Below are 20180 nucleotides of genomic sequence, written 5' to 3'. Positions count from 1 at the left end.
TCACATAACGCTACGTGGGAGAATAGGTGAGAGACAGGAGGCTGAGGCTGTCTTGTCTTTTATGAGGCTGGCTGGGTGGGGGTACCGAGTGTGGAGGAGAATGTGTTAAAATGCTGTGTGAGTGGTGTGTGTTAGAGATGGAGATGCTGTGGGCAGATATGGTGGACAGCTGGATCGCATCTTCTGGTGGCGGCAGATTCACACCATCAGAGGAACATCGCATGCTGATGCCTGTGAAGACGGTGACAATCAGCCTCCCACAGATGCACATCAGCTGCTGCCTCATCAGGCGAGGCAATAATCTTGGTGACTGGTGGGGCTTTAAGTGGGGTGAGCTGACCCGAAAGTGGTTTTATGGATGGCTATTCTAATAAGCAGTCAGTCTGTGCACTCTTATGTTCACACAGTATAGATCAGACCTATTCAATTACTTTTTTTAGAAGAGCCAGATTTGGAAAACAGTGGAGTACCAAGGGGCCGGACATTTACATTACCTATCTGATCTGCAAAGCTAGGAATAGACATTCATTTCTTTAGCGCAACTTGCATTTTATAGGTTGTAGCGGGCTCAGTTTTAAAGCTGGAGTGAAGATACTGACATCATATGAAAGTAGAAAGACATAATGAATCCATTGGTACCAACCATATCATACTAGCTTGTCGAAGGAGTCCAAATAATGCTCCAAACTTGCACTACATTTTGGCGAGGATAAATTGGCATAGCCATTTTCAAAGGGGTCCCTTGATCTCTGACCTCAAGATATGTGAATGAAAATGGGTTCTATGGGTACCCATGAGTCTCCCCTTTACAGACACATTGGGGCAAATCATAGTCAAGTCAGCACACTGACACACTGACAGCTGTTGTTGCCTGTTGGGCTGCAGTTTGTTATGATTTGAGCATATTTTTTATGCTAAATGTAGTACCTGTGAGGGTTTCTGGACAATAATTGTCATTGTTTTGTGGTGTGAATTGATTTCCAATAACAAATATATACATACATTTGCATAAAACTAACATATTTGCCCACTCCCCTGTTGATAAGAGTATTAAATACTTGATACATTTGCGATTAATCTCAATTAACTATTGACAATAATGCAATTAATTGTGATTAAATATTTGAATCGATTGACAATTATTGCATCTTTTTTCCCCCACATGTGAATTGCATACATTTTTGTGTCATTCCTGTTATGCAGCAACATTTCTGTCCCCATGAATTACTTCCTCATATTTTCTTTCAAATGCGTCAAATATAATAAATACAATTTAAGCCATAACATTATAAAATATATACATTTTCTTTAATTAATTTATAGGTCATTTTAAACTCACTGTGATCATATATTGTGGCATAATTTTTTTGAGAGAATTCAAAGGAGTATAAAGCCAACATGTTTCGACCACTGTAGGTCTTCGTCAGGGCATTCAACAAAGCGGATGTGGCCTCACCTCTATGGTATCATCAACCAATGGGAGGCAATCACATGAACACCATAATACTACAAAATATTGCAAAATACCATGAAGAAATAACACAGAAACAATTAATTTATGTACATTATCAATGAAAAATACTCCTAGTTTTTAACATAGGCTGTAAAACAAACATGGGAGCTTATACAGAGAGGAGAAAAAATATATACATTTTACTTACTAACAGAAAATTTAAAATCCATCTTTTTTTCCAGAAGTCATGAGGATGAATTGTTGCTGCATAACAGGAATGACCCTTTTGATGACTAAACAATTCACTAGTTTGGGTGAGATACTTCCACCTGTAGCCAGTGTAATTTCCTATGTTTTACAAAATGTTGTGCAATGCATTCCAGCATAGAGTTATATAATTATTACCTATATTAACCTATATTTACCATGAAAACAAGCATTTAATTGCACTATATCACCATGCTTTAAATTGTTTTCCATGTATGACGTCACACTGGTCACGTGATCTGACTCCTCTAGGTCACAGGTGTAAGGGGGCGTGGCCTGGGGAACACCCGGAAGAGACCTGTTTGGGTTTGGAGGAGGAAGCATGGAGGGGAGGAAGGAGATGTTTTTGGAGGTAAATTGAGGACTTTAACTTTCCAGAACCGTCACCAGTCTGTGTAATAGAACAGTGTCAATTTGACCATACATGTAGTTATAGAGATATTATGGTTACTAGTTGTTGTGTCTTTCTAGCCTGGTGCTAATGCAGCAGCTAGGTGGCTCATGCTAGCAAGCTAGAGAAAGTGAAGGGAGGACATTTATGTTGAAGCATACATTTAAATGTTTCCTTGTGGTGCATTCATTTGTTGTTGTCAGAAGGGCTTTAAAGGCACCCAGATTCTTTGAATTTCCTCTTTTAATCAGGTCTTTAGCATCACAGTAGCTCTAAAATCCTAGTTGTAACTAGGCTTAAAACTTAAGTTGATTGTTATAAAACTACAAATGATGAAGCCCCATGCAACACATTCTCCCTCCCAACTCCTCAAATACAAGGCTCATTCGAGATGAGCCAGGCCTGCGCAGAATCGATCACCGGCGATCGCCGCGCAATGCATGCCGGTTCGATTTGTGTCCGACTTGATGCCGACTTGCTTTGACGTCATGCACACGTGGGCGACGATAACCTCACGAGATCGAAGCGGCCGCAGTTGCTCTCCACCGACTGCAAGACCCAGGGGATTATGGGAAACGCCTGGATCGCGCCTGATCGAAGAACTGGTCGACTCTTAGTTTTGACAGCAAACGCCACTTGTTGAAGAAAGTCACAACTTTCTGTGTAATTGTAATATTTAACGCTAGATTGTATCAGTCTCATGTTGTGCAATGAATGTTTCATCTGTTAACAAACATATCTTGTGTGGTTGATAATAATAATTACTATAATAATGAAGGTTATCTATATGTAACACTTATCAAAACGAGTGCTCATTATGTGCTTTACAAGGCGGGCATAAAAGTTATAAAGGATAGAATGCAATGCCAGATACATGCATATTTCCACATAGATTTACAAACAAATATAAATAAATCCTAATGTGGTCTGACATAGCCTACCGAAGTACTAGCTAAGTGGTTTGCCAGCTGAGTGGGTTAATCCGTTGATTTCACAGAGCCAGCAGGCCAGGCATGCAGCAACCTGAACTCAAGTTGGCTGTTACAACGATCAGTCTGTGTTATGCCAGAACGCTGACAGCAAGGTAGCTTTCACCTGCCGAAATATTTCTATTATCATAATTTAACGTGTAAAAAAAGAAGTACAAAAGCTTTGGTTTACACACCTTAAAGCTTGTTGCATGACTCTAATCTCAATCTGGACTGATTAGCAGTGTCCCATCTCGCTTTATCAGAGTTAAAATGATAATACTGCTTGCCTCCCTTCAGGTACCTGGTGGACAGTCACTGGTTCAAACAGTGGAAGAAACATGTGGGACAAATACCAGATGGGTGACCAGAATGTCAACCCAGGACCAGTTGATGACTCTTACTCTCTTTTCAGAGGTGAGACAGATGATGCTTCACCTCCTCAGACATTAATTCACAGTTGGGAATATATTGTAAATACTGTGTGGCACACCACGGACCCCTAGTCAGTTTAGCTTTATCATTCTGGAAGTAGCAACAAAGGCCCTGTTCAGACCTGGCATTAACATGCGTCCTGAGTGACCACTTGTGATCTGATCTCACTTCCCTGCTCTATATGCAAATAAACATGTAGTAAACACACTGCAAATACCGCAGACATTGGGACGTAATATTACAGGAGTGTCAGTAGTTATATCCTACATATTCGTGAGTTCAGGTACATTTTATTAACATCAAAATAAAAGTTTATTGTACCAGCGGTCCCCGGGGACCTCCATGCCGCTGACAACGTCACCTTTGCCAGGCAACAGCGGCGTACAGAGCTTCAGATCCGGTGGATGAGAGCGAGCGGGTGGACAGGTGGACCGGTGTCAGCTCTGTGCAGAACAAAAACACAGACACATCTCCGACAGTATGATAATAATGCACTTCCTGTGCCTAGTCTGATATCTGTAGATATATAGCCTATAGATAAGATATATTTTGATAAAATACAGTTGTACCGACAGAATACAGTAGAGCACAGAGGTCGTTTCCATGCTGCGAGGCTAACGAGCCCTTGCGTCTGCCTATATATTCACATGAGGGGCACAGTGAGACCCCGCGGATCCCAGCGGTATGTCAGCTGAGTAGGCGGACCTTAATGTGGCCCAGGACACGCTCACGTAAACCTTGCTAAAAGAATGTGACCATATGTGGCCCAGACCACCTCTGAATGTTGTTTGAGAGTGATCGGATCTCAATGCGTCCTCAATGCGTCTTGAGTGTGTTCACACCTGCACTTAGAGGTGTCCACTTGTGATCGGATCACTGAGGATGCATGTTAATGCCAGGTCTGAACAGGGCCATAGAGTAGCCTCTTTGGGGGGGTTCATAGAAAGCTCTTCCTCCAGCATACCTTTTGTGTTTTGTGTCGCGTGAGACAGTCAGTTCAAGGTCACTGTTGTAAGTGCTGTCCCACAATTCCCTCCTTCTATCTGCTCGCTTGTTTCTCAATCTGTCTCTCATCCCCTTCTTACCTCTAGATGGGGGATGCGCTGGCCATCAAGGAGCACCACGTCGTTGAGCTTGACTACATCTTGGTCACAACAGAGGGGCTGGAATAATCTCGTCAACTGGTATGGATTGACAGAGAATCAGGAGCCAATTTCACGCAAGGTAAGGGTTCAGTCTTTAGCAGGGGGCTCTGAGTGGTTGGAGAATGTTCTGCTCACTGCATTGAGAATACAACCAGTAGGACGATATAACACCAGGCACAAAAAATAATGGCGCAGATGGCTTTACACTGAAGTTAGTTAAAAGCCTGGTGCGTCTCATATAGACGCCAAAGGATGCCTCGGTGCGTATCACACATCGAGGGGCACTGACCAAAGCGGTGGTATTTGACAAATTGGGAGTGAGAACAGGTTGTACATAGAAGAGACACAGCTGTTTCCAGTAGGGATGTCACGGTGAGGAATCTCATCCACCGGTTAATAAACTTGATACGGCACTAATACGCGAAAATCAACTAAATTTGTTTTATTTCTATAAAAAAAGCAAACCAACGGTGGAGGTGGTGGGTAATGTAATCAGTGTATGCCTGAACACTGTGTAACACTGGTAACACCGACTACTGTGACAAGCCTAGTTTGTAGTCGTTTTGTGTCTCTAGTCTATGTACAGCAGGTGGTGGGGCAGCTTAGACACGTCTGACCCGAGTTGTCTCACAATGCGTCCATGCTCCGTTCTTTTATTGGAACAGCTTTAACGCATGTTCTCTACTGCTTTATGTACCATTTTAGGTGTCTGCAACTTCAGCACTCAAGTATATTTTCTTATTAAATTGCTCCTCTCTCACTTTTATTTAGGTCTTTTCATTATTAAGTAGAACACTGAACTTTCAAAACTAAATGTTGATGTTTGCATTGGGACTTTGTCCCCCGCTCTCTCCTGCGCCGCGTAGTCTGCACAGGGCCCAGCCGTCATCGTGGATGGCAGTGCTCCGCGGGGGCTGGAGTAGACAAATTAGGCCAGCTATATAAAGTGGATGAATCTTACTTTTGAAATGGTTGCCATGGAAGACTTACTAGATACTGCAGTGCAAAGTGAGATACTCTAGAGCAAGCCTGTGTGTGTGTGTTTGTGAGTGTGCATGCATGCAGGAAAAAGAGACTGGAAGCACATCTTGGGTTGTTTATTAATGAAAGAGAACAGTGAGTGCTTCTGTGTGTGCATATATCAGTTTCTGCAGAGAGGCTGATGGAAAGCGCGAGAGAATGAGAAGTGCCTTTACATCTGTGTGTGGGAGGCTATTGCTAGAAAATGTCATACCTGTCATGTTTCCTAAATAACATTTATCAAATTGCGGGATCACATTTAAAGAGCAGCACAGTCGTATTTTAGCGTAGTTTACAATCTGAAAGCTCGCGACAGCCAGACCTTTCACTAATCCCATTGATATTCAAAACCGCGTCCGTGTGCGTGAGCGTATACACCGGCATGTTCACATGTTGAATTCTCGCCATCCCCCAGTGGCAAGCCGAGATCAATAAGACTCGAGCTTCACTGAAGTCAGCCTTTTCTTTAATGTGCAGACGGCTCAGGTGCTGAATGAGGGAAACAACGAATGTCCTCATGCGTCTTTGTCACGTCTGATTTCCATCAAAAATAATGAAGTTACTTGCCTCAACCCTGGTTTTGGAGATGCATTTGTGGGAAGTTAAGTCAAAAGAGGGCGTTTAGACCTGTGAGTCAAGACCGCTTTCAACTGTACGACCTCTACTTTGACCTCCTTCAGCCAATTCAGGCGCTCCTTTAATTAAACAAACTGTAGAAGTAACTGATACTTGGCCCAAGCAGGACAATCTCAGTGTGTGAATATGGGTGTTGGCAAAACTAGGAGCCATCAGCTCTGATGATGGATCACACTTTAAGTGGTCTGATCTTTATTCCCTCGCCAAACACTATTGTATGTGCATTGTGAAACGAGCCAGGTGAACAGGTTTGGTGGTTTAGGTCTTTTTGAAATGAATACTTAATGGGTGTATAACAGCAATATCACTGAGCTGGAGCTGGAGTCAAGTGAAGTCAAGTGTTCCCATTAGCATTGGCTCTTTTCCATCACAGGAAATTTCTACGAATCCCTGAACCTTTTTTTTACGTACTCATAAACCATACCTACATTTCAACCTCAGGAAGTGACTTTGAGTTTTGTTGCCATGCCAGCCAAATAGTCTTAAAGGTCCCATATTGTAAAAAGTGAGATTTTCTATCTTTTTTTATTATAAAGCAGGTTTAAGTGCTAAATAAATACTGTGAAAGAACTATAATAATATGTCAATGTTGAATTTACAGCTTCTTACGCTGCCCCCAAGTGGCCCAAAATCCATTAATGGAGGTTTAAATTAAACAAATATCAATTGTAGTAGCTTATTTATCTGCTAGGAAGTTGGTTAAGGGCTTCGTTGCGCTGCAGTGAGGTTTTTGGGGGGGGCTTTGTGCTGCCTTCAACAGGCGCTCCTCTAATTAAATGGTTATGTATAGGTTTATCAATAAAGCAGTGTGCTTTGACTAAATATGCAGCTTACTCGAGCAATTAAAGACCATCACTGACGTAATAATAATAATCCTTTTTGCAAAATTCAACTTTATTTTAGAGGCTGGCCTGTTAACTGGCATGCACGTAGTGTCAGCATGTTCTGACTAAATCTACTGAAAGCTTGGCCTTGGTCTTCATCGTTCTCGCCGCCTCACTGTTGTACTTTGGTGGACCTCAGTTTTAGATAGTTTTACGCCACCAACATCATGGTTTGGGTTTAAAAGAACTATATTTGTTATGTAACCTAAAATAACTTCACATAAAGTTGACTTGTTGTTTCACATGGGACACGAACACCAGTCTCCTGGGTAAAAGTCCCATGTTTGACCCTCCCACCCCGACCCCAGACTTTTGATTATAACGTAGGCCTACTTCTGTTCAACCTGGGAATTTGTGTGTCTACAAAAAAAGGAACTTTCCATTGGCATTGTTTCTGTCATTTTAACACATTCTGTGCCATCACCACATAATGCGCAGGTCGTGGTTATTTTGCATATTTCTGTGAGGTCAGGTTGGACTAGAAAAGCTCTATATAAATGCAGTCCATTTACCATTTGTTGGTTCTCAGTTTAACTTCAACTTAAGGCCCAGAAAACTCCAAGCCGACATCAAAGAACTAGCGGCGATGAAGGCCGACTGTTGCATCGCCTCACGTCGCCTTTGTCTTGGCCGACAAGTTGCATTTGAACACATTGCAAAGACTACAGCCAACGGCCGGTTAGCACGTATGTTCTGCGTCTGCGTGAGAGCAAATAACTCTCCACACCAGCAGGTAGCCGTAGTCTGTATTCATCATTCAAAAAGGGAAACCGGAAGACCGAGGACGGCGGATATACAAGCCGTCGTTATGATACGTACATGAAACAAAGTGGCGTTTGCCGACCCATTTCACACCACTCTCACTCACCACTTACTTTCATTCCAGACGGCCATTTCGTTGTGAAAATATCCGTGTATTTGAATGATCAGATGAGATAAAGATGAAAAATGAGAAGAGCCTTCTGTGTTTGCCCTCTTGACTTTACTCGTTGGCTTGCTTTCCTCACTTCACATTATTATTGTGATACAGTAAATTGAACTAGTCAGTCAAGCTAGTTCCTCTAGCCAGTAGCAAAATTGCTATGTTCTTTAAGTCCTGTTTGCAGTCATGAAGAAGCTCATATGCCAGTTTTACCCTTTACTCTGCATAAGCTATTAATTGAGCAGTTTTATTGTACTTTACTGTATTTTATACCATAAACGTTCCTTCCACAAGGGTAAAATTTGAACTAACAGTTCTTCTGCCTGACTGGAATATATTGGTAACCCACAGCCTGTAGCTGTACACCCACACACAGACTCTTCATACGAACACTCACCCTTTTCTCACTCATTTATTTATTTATCTCTCAGTTGGCTGGGAGCTCGAGTTGGAAAATTATAAAATTTCGACTCCCTCATTTCTCTCCAATTTCACTTCAATTTCTTCCCCGGTCCGTGCTCCCCTCCCTCTAATTTCTGCCGTCTCCACTCCCATCTCATTGTGCTCGCTGCTTTCCTTGTTAGCTCTGCTCAGGTCTCTCACCTCTCATTAGCTTCTCCTCTGCTGACTACAGGCACCTGTCCTCAGGTCCCACTGCGGATATCTCAGCTTCTGTTTAAATCAATTTCCATGTTAAATAGCTCCTGGAGGGTGGGGGTGGGCCGTGGTCGGGTGTGTGGAGGATGGAAGAGGTTGAGACATTACAATGAACCACAACTCTTTCACACCGCTGACCCTCCAGGCTGATCCACAGCTCCGGTCTTTTTCTCTCTCTCTCCCTCTCTGCCTCCCCCTACCCTTCCCTGGTTTGGCCTTTTATCACTCCGTGTTCTCCCCTTTGGCTTTTCTCTTTCATTTTATTTCCCTCTCCGTCCTTCTCTTTTTTTGCTTTCTCTTTTTGTCTTTGGCTTCCACTCTCCCAGCGCGGCCCAGGGCATGTTCTCGTTTCAGATGAGAGCTAAAAAGAGTTGTGACAAGGTGGTGTGTGTGTGTGTGTGTGTGTGTGTGTGTGTGTGTGTGTGTGTGTGTGTGTGTTTTTTGTTTGTGTGTATGTGTTGAATCCCTCCATTCAGCAACCCGGGAGTTGTTTCACATATTAATCTCTTTACAAAACCTGTTTTGGCTAAAACAACTCAACATAGGCTTATCTTTTCAAACAAGCATAGAGAACATGTCATCAGACTACTGTACATAAGTCACCCAGCTGACATGCAGACTGAACTCTTTATTAGGGATGTCATGAGCACCGATACTTCGGTACCAACTTGGTACCAAAATTCCAAAAATGTGACGGTTCTCGTTTTCTTCGGTACCGAACGATGCCTGTAATGGTCATTTGGTACCGGAGCGGAGGCACTGGAGATGCGATTCTTCCGGATCTAATGGGGGCAGTATACGCTTACATGTGTTCTCATCTGCCGTGAAATGAAGGAAGAAGAAGAATGCCGTAACAGCACGGAAAAAAAACAACAACACGAGACGTGAAAGATGGCAGCTGCTGCAGCGCTACCTCCGCCTCAACTCGTTGAGAAAACAAATAGCAAGAGTCGGGTATGGAAGTACTTTGCGTTCGAGGCGGATTTACAAGGAGTAATAATAGATTCGCAAAAACCAGTATGCGGTGCAGTAACGGTGCCGTCGTACTTTTCTTTCCAAAGGAGGAAATACTTCCAATTTAGCAAAGCAACTCAAAGACAGACATCCAGACAATATTGTTTGTTTTAAATACTTAAAGGCTACATGCCACTGTTTTTTGTTCAAATGTTTTAATAAAGGAGTGTGTGTTGAATTACATGGGATTTATTGTTTTTTTAGGTTTTTTTTACCGTGGTATCGAATTGGTATCGAGAATCGTGTAAATTCACTGGTATTGGTATCGACTACTAGATTTCTTGTACCGTGACATCCCTGCTCTTTATTTAACGCATTATTCTGCCAACACAAACAACCACGACAACCTCAAATAACCCTGTAGAGTCGCTCTGACAGAGTTACGCAAGAAAGGTCATGTGCATTAACCTAAATGTCATTGTGTCCCAGTCTCTTTCCAAGATGTGCTGCGTCACAGATTTAGTGTCCTATTTTAACCTTTTCCACTCCACCTCCCTTTTTTTATAGACCTGTTTTTGTCTTTTTTATAGGGGAGATAACAGGCCAACAGTAGATGTCACACAGAAGTGGTGAACATCATCCGAAAGCTGGGAACCTGAAGATTAATTTGAGATGCAGCTCAGCACTGTGTCAAGTTGTTCTAGTCATAAAATAATATACCATTTGTTACTCAGATTTGGTGCTAGATTTAACAATTTTTCACCACTCGAGAATTGATAAAAATTATCAATAATCCCTCCAAAATACTACATTAAGACACCAAGACCTTGAGGAACACCATAGAAAAAGCCATGCTGTGATTTGGTGTCAAAAACTTTTGACATTTGGAGATTTCTGCAAGAATTGCATTTTTTGGCGATTGGATGGCGAGCACTTCTGTTCTGGAAACTACTCAGAAACCCCCTTATTGTCAACATACCTAGGAAAGCCATCATCCTCTGAATGCCCAAGGTCTCTAGTTTATGGTTGACAATAAAGTCAGCCGAGGATGCTGGGGCCCTCAAGGAGTGGAAGAGGTTAAAGACTACATGGTCATGTTGAACAGTGTCATTTTACAGCAGTGGTTCTCAACCTTTTCTCGTGTCAAGGACACCTTAATTGATACACATTAGGTCATGGACCTCCATTTGATAAGATTTCGCTTCAGGGCCTTCCATCTGAAAATATTTTGGTTGTTATATGATTAAGACCAGAATTTTATAATTGTTGTCAACTAGGCCTACAGTTAAAAAGATAACCGTGGAGGAAGGGAAACCTATGATCAGAATAGAGTGCTGCTGGGATGACATATTTTTGTAGGCCAACCAGGAAGTTAGCATCGCCCTGGGTTCCCTTGGCAAAAAGCTAATGGGAACGGCCTAAAGGACCCCTATTGAGAACCACTGGTTAACAGTATAACCATAAAACAATACTCAGTGATTTAGTCCAACACAACAGGAAGTAATCTGAACGGGTCACAAGTAGCTCAGAACAAAAAAGTAGGTTGCTTTATTCTCTAGTCTGCTTTATTAAAAATATCAGCATAACTCAAACCCCAGATGTTCTTTATAGTAACGTATAATTTTTCTCAGACAGACATCATTATTCTACTCAGCAGGCATCAGAGGGTCGTTTTTTGTTGCCTCTGTGTAGAACTAGTTTTTATGCAGAGAACAGTTCATTATCAAACAATGGTGTCATGGAATTCATTACTATGTTTTTATTATTTCAGAAAGTAATACAACATGTTTTTAACAAAAAGTTAAGATTGTATTTGTTTACAACAAGGAATAGTGTAGAACATTATAGGACTTTTTCTCTGTTCCAATGGACAGCACTTGCATAAACTACTGGAAGACGAAAGAAGTCAGAGTGGTATGAGACAGTTTCGCCGCCACAGTACTCCATTCATATCGCCACTGACAGGCAGTTGCTGTATACCGTGCCACCTTGTGGTTTCCCGGCGCGCCCTTGCAATATGCGCGTACATGAGCAAGTTGCAGTATTTTTTTCCATCACGTTATATAGCCTCCAGAATAATATCAGTGTTTTAAAAATAGCCATTGTTCCTCTTTAATCACGTTGTCATATTGCTTATTACTAATGCAACACAAGCTGGATTTAGTGCTGTGACGGCGTCGGCACAGGTTGCTGATGTCGGCTACTCTATAATCTGCCAGAACGTGTCATACGTGTTCAGCCGGTTTGCATGAAATCAAACCGGTGTGAACTCGTACACCAGACCGGACTGGCAAAACCAGACCAAGTCTGATGTCTGCTTGATTAAGCTTACCTGGGCCTTCCAGGCTATAAAAGCTGGGCCAGGTTGTTCATTCTGTAGCTGGCATCCACCTTGCATCTTCATTGTCTTTTGCACCATCAACACCTCCACAACACACATCCATGAACTCCTCCTTTCATTGCTAGCATTTCTGATCTTAACCTTAGTTCAATAAATGATGTTGGTTTTAAGTTAATCCCTTGTGTGGACTCCCTCTTTGTCACATTCCTTGAGCCAGTTTGTGACAGAGAAAATATATATTTTTTTGATAATTTGGTTGAAGCGACTAAGGCTGTCGTGGTGATTTCCCCTGCGGTGATAATGATTGGCTCAACAGCGGTATTATTGCAACTTTATTTTTGGCAAATTACTTTATTATTATTTAGTCCATGATTTTAGTCCTGTATAAATAAGCTTTATTGTTAGTGTATTATTTGGTATATTCTTGCTTTTTAAATGACAAAGATGACATTTTTAAAACAAATTAAATACTTGTTAAATGCAGAACAAAGAAGGGCAATGAGGCACAGCGTTTATTTTCATTGTGGGCGCTTTGGGTGCTTCTGGTTGCTATGTCGGCACAAGGTAGAGTTCTTGCTCTGGATGAAGGGAAGGCTGAAGCACGTAGGGAGAGAGGACGGACCTGCCGGTCTACAGGGGTTGATTTCTCCTCCATTATTGTTGTTGCTGTCCAACACTTGTAGCCTACATGTAGGATGTGACAGTTGGTCTTTTTGGTGTTTTCCCAAACTCTCAGCGACCAGAAGAAAAACACACCATACATGCAGCGTTAGGCGCAGAATAGATACTCAGCACCTCGTCACACTGCTGCAATTTGTAGCAAAGTGTACAAATGCGGCGCTCCCATTGCAAAGAGTTAAAAAGAAGAAAAAAACGTCAACATGGCGGTTGCTTGCCATCCCCTGTGGTTGGCTTGACAATATCGCGGTGTTGCAATATTGCAGTTATTGCGACAGCCTTAGAAAACAACCGTTTAAATCAAGGCTAAAAACTTTTGTTCATCACTGATTTTAATTACAGGTTTTTAGATGTGCCTTTATTCATATTTTGTTCTTTTCACTTGTGCTCTTTTTCTTTGTTGCTCTTTTTTTCTAGTTATTCTTTTAATTATTGAATTACCTTGTTTTTGAATAGCTCCATGCAAATTCCCTTGCCATTGTTTTAACAAAAGCGTGGGTGGCCACACCCAGCCCCCGGGCTACGTTAGACATTTCTCATCTAGTTAATAGAAGCACTGAGTACTGCACCGAGCTGGATTTACCACACATTAAATGTGCTCTATGCACTCTGATGATGCACGATTACATAAGTGAAGCAGCATTAAACTACCGGACTAACAGCTGTATTTGTGTTTGTGTGTGTGGAGGACACTGACTCAGACTGACTCATCTAATAAACAGTCCAACAAGCATCCTGTGCTATTGTCCTTAAGTATAATTACGGCCTTGTCCCAGATTAGTGCACACACAATGCAAATTACTTGTTAATCGCTCAACTAGTGCGCGCGTGAACGTTGGTGTGGGTCATGGTTGTTCGTTTTCAGCGTGCAAACACCGCTGAGCACCCTATCTGATGAGATTAAAGATAAATTACTCCCCCTTAATCCCCGTATAAAGGAAATGAGCCTGATTGTAGATAAGCCCTTCACCTAAAGATGCATAAATATGGCGAGTAAATTGTGGTAGTAGACCAGTTTTAACATGCACAAACACGTATGCCGATGCTTATCAAGCACACACATGCATGTGGTGAAATGTCTGAATGTGATGGATGTCACCGACTCAAACATACCCCCCGGGAATGTTTCACTATCACTTGATCATTCAATATTTGCGTGTACAGTGTGGCTCCTTGCCTCACGGGAGGAATTCATTATAACTCATCACTCCAGCTCAAATAAACTCGTGCCCTCACACTGCAGCTTCCACAGAGTATTGGATTTGAATCATGATTGGTGTGGCATTGCTTAGTATTCACAAGCTAAGAAGGAGTAAATAGCAGCATCTTTAAATTGAATAGAGCTTTTTCTCTCTCTCTCTCTCTCTCTCTCTCTCTCTATATAAACTGGAAAAACAAAGTTCGGAAACTTGTGTTTGGTGGATTATTTCTCTGTTGTTACAATGCTAATGGTCATTGTATTTTACATCGTTGGAAAGCCTGTTTATTTACCTTCGCAATGATGTCCAACTTGTAAGGATCATGCATTTGTGGGATGAGCAGCACAGCTGATTATGTGGGTAGCGCCCAAGAAAAATTTGCCAAAATGCTCCGTCAATGGTAAACAGTGTATTCTCCTGTTGGTATTGACTCTTGTTTTGAGTTGTTTGGTGGATTGGATGATTGAACTCTCTATCAGTAACAAGGAACAAACAAGACATATTGGCTATTTTACACTTTATTCATTTAATACACCATCAGGAGCCTCAGTAGCGAGTGGAAGATCCATACGCTGCCACAACAGCCTGGCACCTCCTCCTCATGCTGGTCACCAACCTGGTCACACGTTGCTGTGGGATGGCGTTCCATTCCTCAACCAGGATTCGTTGCAGGTCAGCCAGCGTGGTTGTGTTGGTCACTCTAACATGTACAGCACGCCCAAGCTGATCCCACAATTGTTCAATTGGGTTGAGCTCTGGACTCTTGGCAGGCCGTTTCATTCTCTCTACTCCCACATTGTGGAGGTAGTCTGTGATAACCCTGGCTCTGTGGGGGTGAGCGTTGTCATCTTGGAGGATGAAGTTAGGTGCCAGATTGTGGAGATATGGGATCGCCACTGGCTGCAGAATCTCATCCCGATATCTCACTGCATTGAGATGGCCTTCAATGATGACAAGCCTTGTTTTGCCAGTGAGGGAGATGCCACCCCCCCCACACCATGACACTGCCCCCACCAAAAGCTGTTACTCCATTGGTGCAATAATCAGCATAGCGTTCTCCGCGTCGTCTCCATACTTTGACCCTGCCGTCCAACTTTCGCAGACAGAACCTGGACTCATCACTGAACATGACATTCCCCCACATGTTCAGGTTCCATTGTCTGTGTTGTCGACACCAGCGCAAACGGGCCTGACGGTGAAGGGCAGTCATTGCAGGCTTCCTGGTAGCCTTATGAGAATACACTGTTTACCATTGGCAGAGCATTTTGGCAAATTTTTCTTGGGCGCTACCCACATTATCAGCTGTGCTGCTCATCCCACAAATACATGATCCTTACAAGTTGGACATCATTGCGAAGGTAAATAAACAGGCTTTCCAACGATGTAAAATACAATGACCATTAGCATTGTAACAACAGAGAAATAATCCACCAAACACAAGTTTCCGAACTTTGTTTTTCCAGTATATATATATATATACACACTATATATACAGACTATGGTTGGAACTGTGATTAGATTGCACTGTTTTATGTTGAAGCTGTGAATTTCTCAGCAGAAACGGAGGGAGATAGATGAGTGAAACAGTATCCAGACAACTCTGAATTTAAATAAAGTGGCTTTTATCGCAGATTTTCAGTCATCTGGTGAACCACAGGACTTAATACTCACAATGCTCTGTCATGAAATCTGCCTGAATCTGCCTCATAGTTAAAAGTGGTGTAAGCCACTGTGCTGTACTTTAAAATAAAGCCTTAAGATTTGCCTGTAGAAAGATATTCAAGTAAAAAAACACATCTTTGAAATCCCTGAAAATCAAAAAAGCGGATCATTTCCAGTGTTTGATATTCTTGGGAGCTTTAATCTCGTGTCTGTATTGTTGCAGATGTCATCTTAAAGTGTAGCTGGGCGTGGCAGCGAGGAATGCTTCTTGAAAGGATAGTCCCGTGTTTCCTCCAACAAAGCTGCTGCAAAGGAGATAATGAAGCAGCTTACTGTGTTTCCTCCAGTATATCGGGGTGGTGGGGGGCACACATCAGAAAGGAAAGGAGGAAGTGGTGAGGGAAAGGAAGAGGCATTTCTAGGGTAATGGGATGCGGGGTCTTCTTTGCTCAGTATGTTATAGAATGAAGCCATGGCCATACAATGCTAAGACAAAGCTGTTGTATGTTTCCCGGCAGTAAGAGGTGGAGACAGGCTCTTGTAGCGCCCGTCTCCTTCCCCCCACACAGTCTGCTGGCTCTTGTTTTCTTCTCCCAGACCTGTCAGGCAGAATAGAGTCACATCTGCTCCCCATATCTCCTTCAAGTCAGGGGGACACAGTTGGCAAAGCTACCAGCTGCTGGCCAAAATACAGTGTGCATGTGTGTCTATGTGGCTGCGATCGCTGATGGCTAGTAGTTAACCAGCACTTGTCACAAGGGACATCATTAGGCTTCGCTCGGCAGAAACCGGGATAAAGATGGAGGGAGGGAGGAGAGGAGGAAATTAGAACGACATTCTGTCTAATTCCAAGAAGGAGCTCCTACTCTCGGCTTCTTCAGTCGTGCGAGTACGAGTGCATCTAGTTTAGTTTTTCCTCTCTTGCTCTGTTCTGCTCTCACGCCCACACAACTTACTATTGCTTTAGCAACAGATTGCAAGCTCCCAAACCGTGTTCTACTGCCATCATCCTTTACTCTTTTCCCCTCCCCATCCGCATTTTCAGGAGAAACGAGTGAATATGAAATATGCACTTTTTTTCTGTAAGGAAATATACTGTATAAACTGTGATGCAGCTATTGTGCATTTTTTCCCCATTTTTAAAAAGAGTTTTTGGACACGGTGTCTAAGATTGATGCCTCTAAATGGGTGTTTCTCATAACAGCTGTCACTGACGTATGAGAGTTTTTGCTAAATAGGGCGACAATATATTCAAACCCCAAAAAGTGTACCACATCTTTTGCACAGGTGTTTTCATCAGGATGGGGGGACAGTTATTTCAGCGCTGAGCACACATAACGAGTGCACCTTTCAACACCATGGACAGCGCCTCAGCAGACAAATAATGATTTTTGTCTCCCAAAATCCACCAAAACATAGTTTATTTCAAAACTGTATAATAACACGAGTAAACACAAAACACAAGGATTGCATCGGTGTAATATAATTATTGATCGTCAGATACCTTTTAAAGCCAAACACAAGGTATTTGTCAGTGTGCACAAATGCAGGCTGCCGGCTAAATGACACAATCTCTGCCAGCTATTGTATATTCTATTCTATTCTATCAGCTATCTGTCCGTCTTAATACGATCTTTTATATCAGCATTTCCACCGTGCAAGAGTAGGCTACATTTTCGGTCACGCATTGTGTGCAGAACGCAGCATTTTCATTGTGGGGTACTTTATGAAGGAGGAGAAAGCCTCATGGAGCTCTTTAGAAAATACTGACTTTCTCTTCGGCATTCAGCTTATTGAGAGGTTCTGTTATTCTGTATTATTATTATTTTAATTTTGGTGAAAACGGGGACAATTTGGTAGTGAATGTTGAAAACTGGGCCATTTGAGTGTTTTACAGGTAGTCTATTTGTCGGGACAATGCCGGACAAACCAGGACATCTGGACACCAGAACTGTTAACTTCCGGGTGCGCTACTGACCGAAGCACATTATAGCCCTGTATAGCCTACAAACGTTGATACAAGACATGTTTTTCTTTTTACAAAAACCACGCATTGTGTTTGTTTAAGTTTGCAATTTAAGACATTATCCCTTTTTACAAAATTCAACATTTAGGAGGACCCTTTGTACAATTAAGTTTGTTTTCCACTAGCAAGCTGGGCTAACTTGCTTCCACTAATGAGTTGGAAGTCTAGCTTGCTGACATAGCAAATAAATCATGACGTACTGTACAAGAGGCGTGTTGCTTAAACAGATGAAAAGTAGCAGCAGATGAAAACATCAGATGTTCGTGGAGCGATGAGGAGACTAACCTCCCTCGAAGTAATACATGAAACAAACATAAATGCCACATTTTCATCACAATGACACATCGTTTTTGTTTGAGTTTTGACTGGAGCTCTTTTAATTATATCATCTCATTGTGTGCTCTCTTCTTCTGCAATGATTTAAAAAAATCATAATCACGATTATTTTGTTCAATATTGAGATTACTGTTATTTCGCATGGTTACTCATTGACTTTGGAAAGAGCTTTTTGTAGCCTGCATTTTAAAGTTAAATGCATCAAGAGGCTAGATCTATGGAGAGCTTTGTATTCTTGTAAACAATTTAATCATAAACACATTGGTTGTATAGATATGAATGGTGATGACACGGCAAAAAAACTCATCGCCGCATTTCTTTGGGCTTGCTCAGACAGATATCGCCCCAAATTATCCAGAGATAATAGAATCCAAAAATTCCCACTTGCCTGAGAACACTAATGTAGGGAGCACTGTTACTGCAGAAAAAAAATTATAATAAAACAAAGATTGCTTCAATTTGTTCAGTTTTAACCAAATAAGAACAAAAGTAAAAAAAAAAAGTGCTAAAACATCATGTTCAGATTTCTTAGCAAAACAACGTTAAATGTCCCCGCCCTCGCTGTGAGAGACGAGAGCATGAAGGTAAGACAGAGGAAGAAGGATGCAAGCTGAAGAAAACACAGCATTATTTGGCTGCCCTAATTCCCCAGATACATGTGACGAGCCATTAAAACCTACTCGGGGACAGATGGAAAACACCAGCCAGATTTAATGGGAAAAGATGCTTTCTATAGTGGAATAAAGCACTTCTGCTTCACTGCACCCTAACTTCTACAGCAGTGACCTGCCCTGCAGCTCTGGACTAGAGAAAAAAGAAAAAAGGAGCAGGCATGAACAAAAAGAAAACGTTATAGAAAAAAAATAGAAGAAAATTGCTAAAGAAAGAAGCAAAGTAAGTAAAAGAGAAACAAAAAGGGTAGAGGCCTCTTTCTAGTTCTTAACAAAGCACACTGAGCCCTACAAAGCTCCTCTTTCCCCCCCACACTCCCTCGACTTTGAGTCGGGAGCATTCAGACTCGGGGACCGTAGCAGGCTTCAGTGCTTGTGTTTCATCCCTCGCATATGAGAAGGAATGAGGCTTTGTATTATAGCGGCACAGCTCAGATGAGTATTACTTAAGCCCACGCACACAGACAATGCATGACCATAAATAAATTATACCCATCTCGCCATGCTTCTCTGCATTAAGAAGTGCAGTAGAAAGACACTGAGAAGCAGGGGGAGAGGAGATGCAAGAGCAATAAAAAAAAGGAAGGGATGGAGAAAGAGAGAGAGAGCCAGGGAAGACGCACAGAGGCAGAGGAGAGCGAGGGAGGGAGGGAGGGAGGGAGGACGAGGGGGTTAGTTGGCAGCTTCTGGAGAAGACTGAGAGACATCACATTAAAGGCCAAGGCCAAAGACTCCTCAGACCGTTAATGAGATCCTGTCTCTATCTTCCTCTCTCTCTCTCTAAATTCTGGCTCGCACATTCTCTCTCTCTCTCAATCCTCCTCTTGCTTCAGACTTTATTCTCCCTGTTCTGCAGCATATTTTCTCTGGCTACACTCTCCTCAGCTCAAAGTCGGGAACTTTGAGCAAATATGATTAAAAAAAATGTTATACAATGATCACTATATTCTGACAGTAGTGCATGAGAGAGATAATCTTTGAAAAAAAACATGTTCCTCTGTGTCCTCCTGTGCTCATTTGCAAGATTTCACAGACCGGAGGAAAACAACCAATCAGAGCCAAGGATTCTCTAAAGCAGCTGTCAGCCGCTGCTTGCGAAGCGTGAGAACTCAGATCAAACTGTCAAACTAGGCAGCGTTGATCAAATATGAATCAATATTCTGTTACTGTGATGCCTATTTCTCATCTCAATATGTTTTCAGAAACATCTTGTAGTGTAATGTTTAGCTGAAAAATGAGAAAGCCGGGGTCACAAACTTTCTCATTTTACAGCTAAACAGTACACTACAAGATGTTTCTGAAAACATTTGACATGAGAAATAGGCATTACAGTAACAGAATATTGATTCATATTTGATCAGCGATGCCTAGTTTGATCGTTTGATCGGAGTTCGCCAGCTGCCCAGAGACTGCTTGGCTCTGATTGCTTGTTTTTCCTCCGGCACGGTGGAGTCTTGGCAAATGCCGTAAGGAGCACGAGGAGGACACATATTTGCTCAAAGTGACCTACTGCCGCTTTAATGTCCACTGCTGAA

At 42.2% G+C, this 20180-nt stretch overlaps 1 long non-coding RNA gene across 4 annotated transcripts in view; it reads left to right on the top strand.

Moving 5' to 3' along the window:
* The first annotated feature begins 1961 nt into the window (after positions 1-1961).
* Positions 1962-20180, top strand: part of LOC119503939 — a 107311-nt gene continuing 89092 nt past the window's right edge. For 3 of the 4 annotated variants that reach the window (XR_005210415.1, XR_005210417.1, XR_005210418.1), the window contains exons 1-3: positions 1962-2072; positions 3380-3496; positions 4606-4738. This is a non-coding gene — a long non-coding RNA (uncharacterized LOC119503939). Of the gene's footprint in view, positions 2073-3108; positions 3196-3379; positions 3497-4605; positions 4739-20180 lie in introns of all 4 variants that reach the window. The other variant, XR_005210416.1, reaches the window with a different exon arrangement.

The sequence above is a fragment of the Sebastes umbrosus genome, chromosome 15 (assembly GCF_015220745.1).
Source record: "Sebastes umbrosus isolate fSebUmb1 chromosome 15, fSebUmb1.pri, whole genome shotgun sequence".
In the NCBI taxonomy this organism is placed as follows: domain Eukaryota; kingdom Metazoa; phylum Chordata; class Actinopteri; order Perciformes; family Sebastidae; genus Sebastes; species Sebastes umbrosus.
This window is presented reverse-complemented; position numbering and strand designations above follow the sequence as displayed.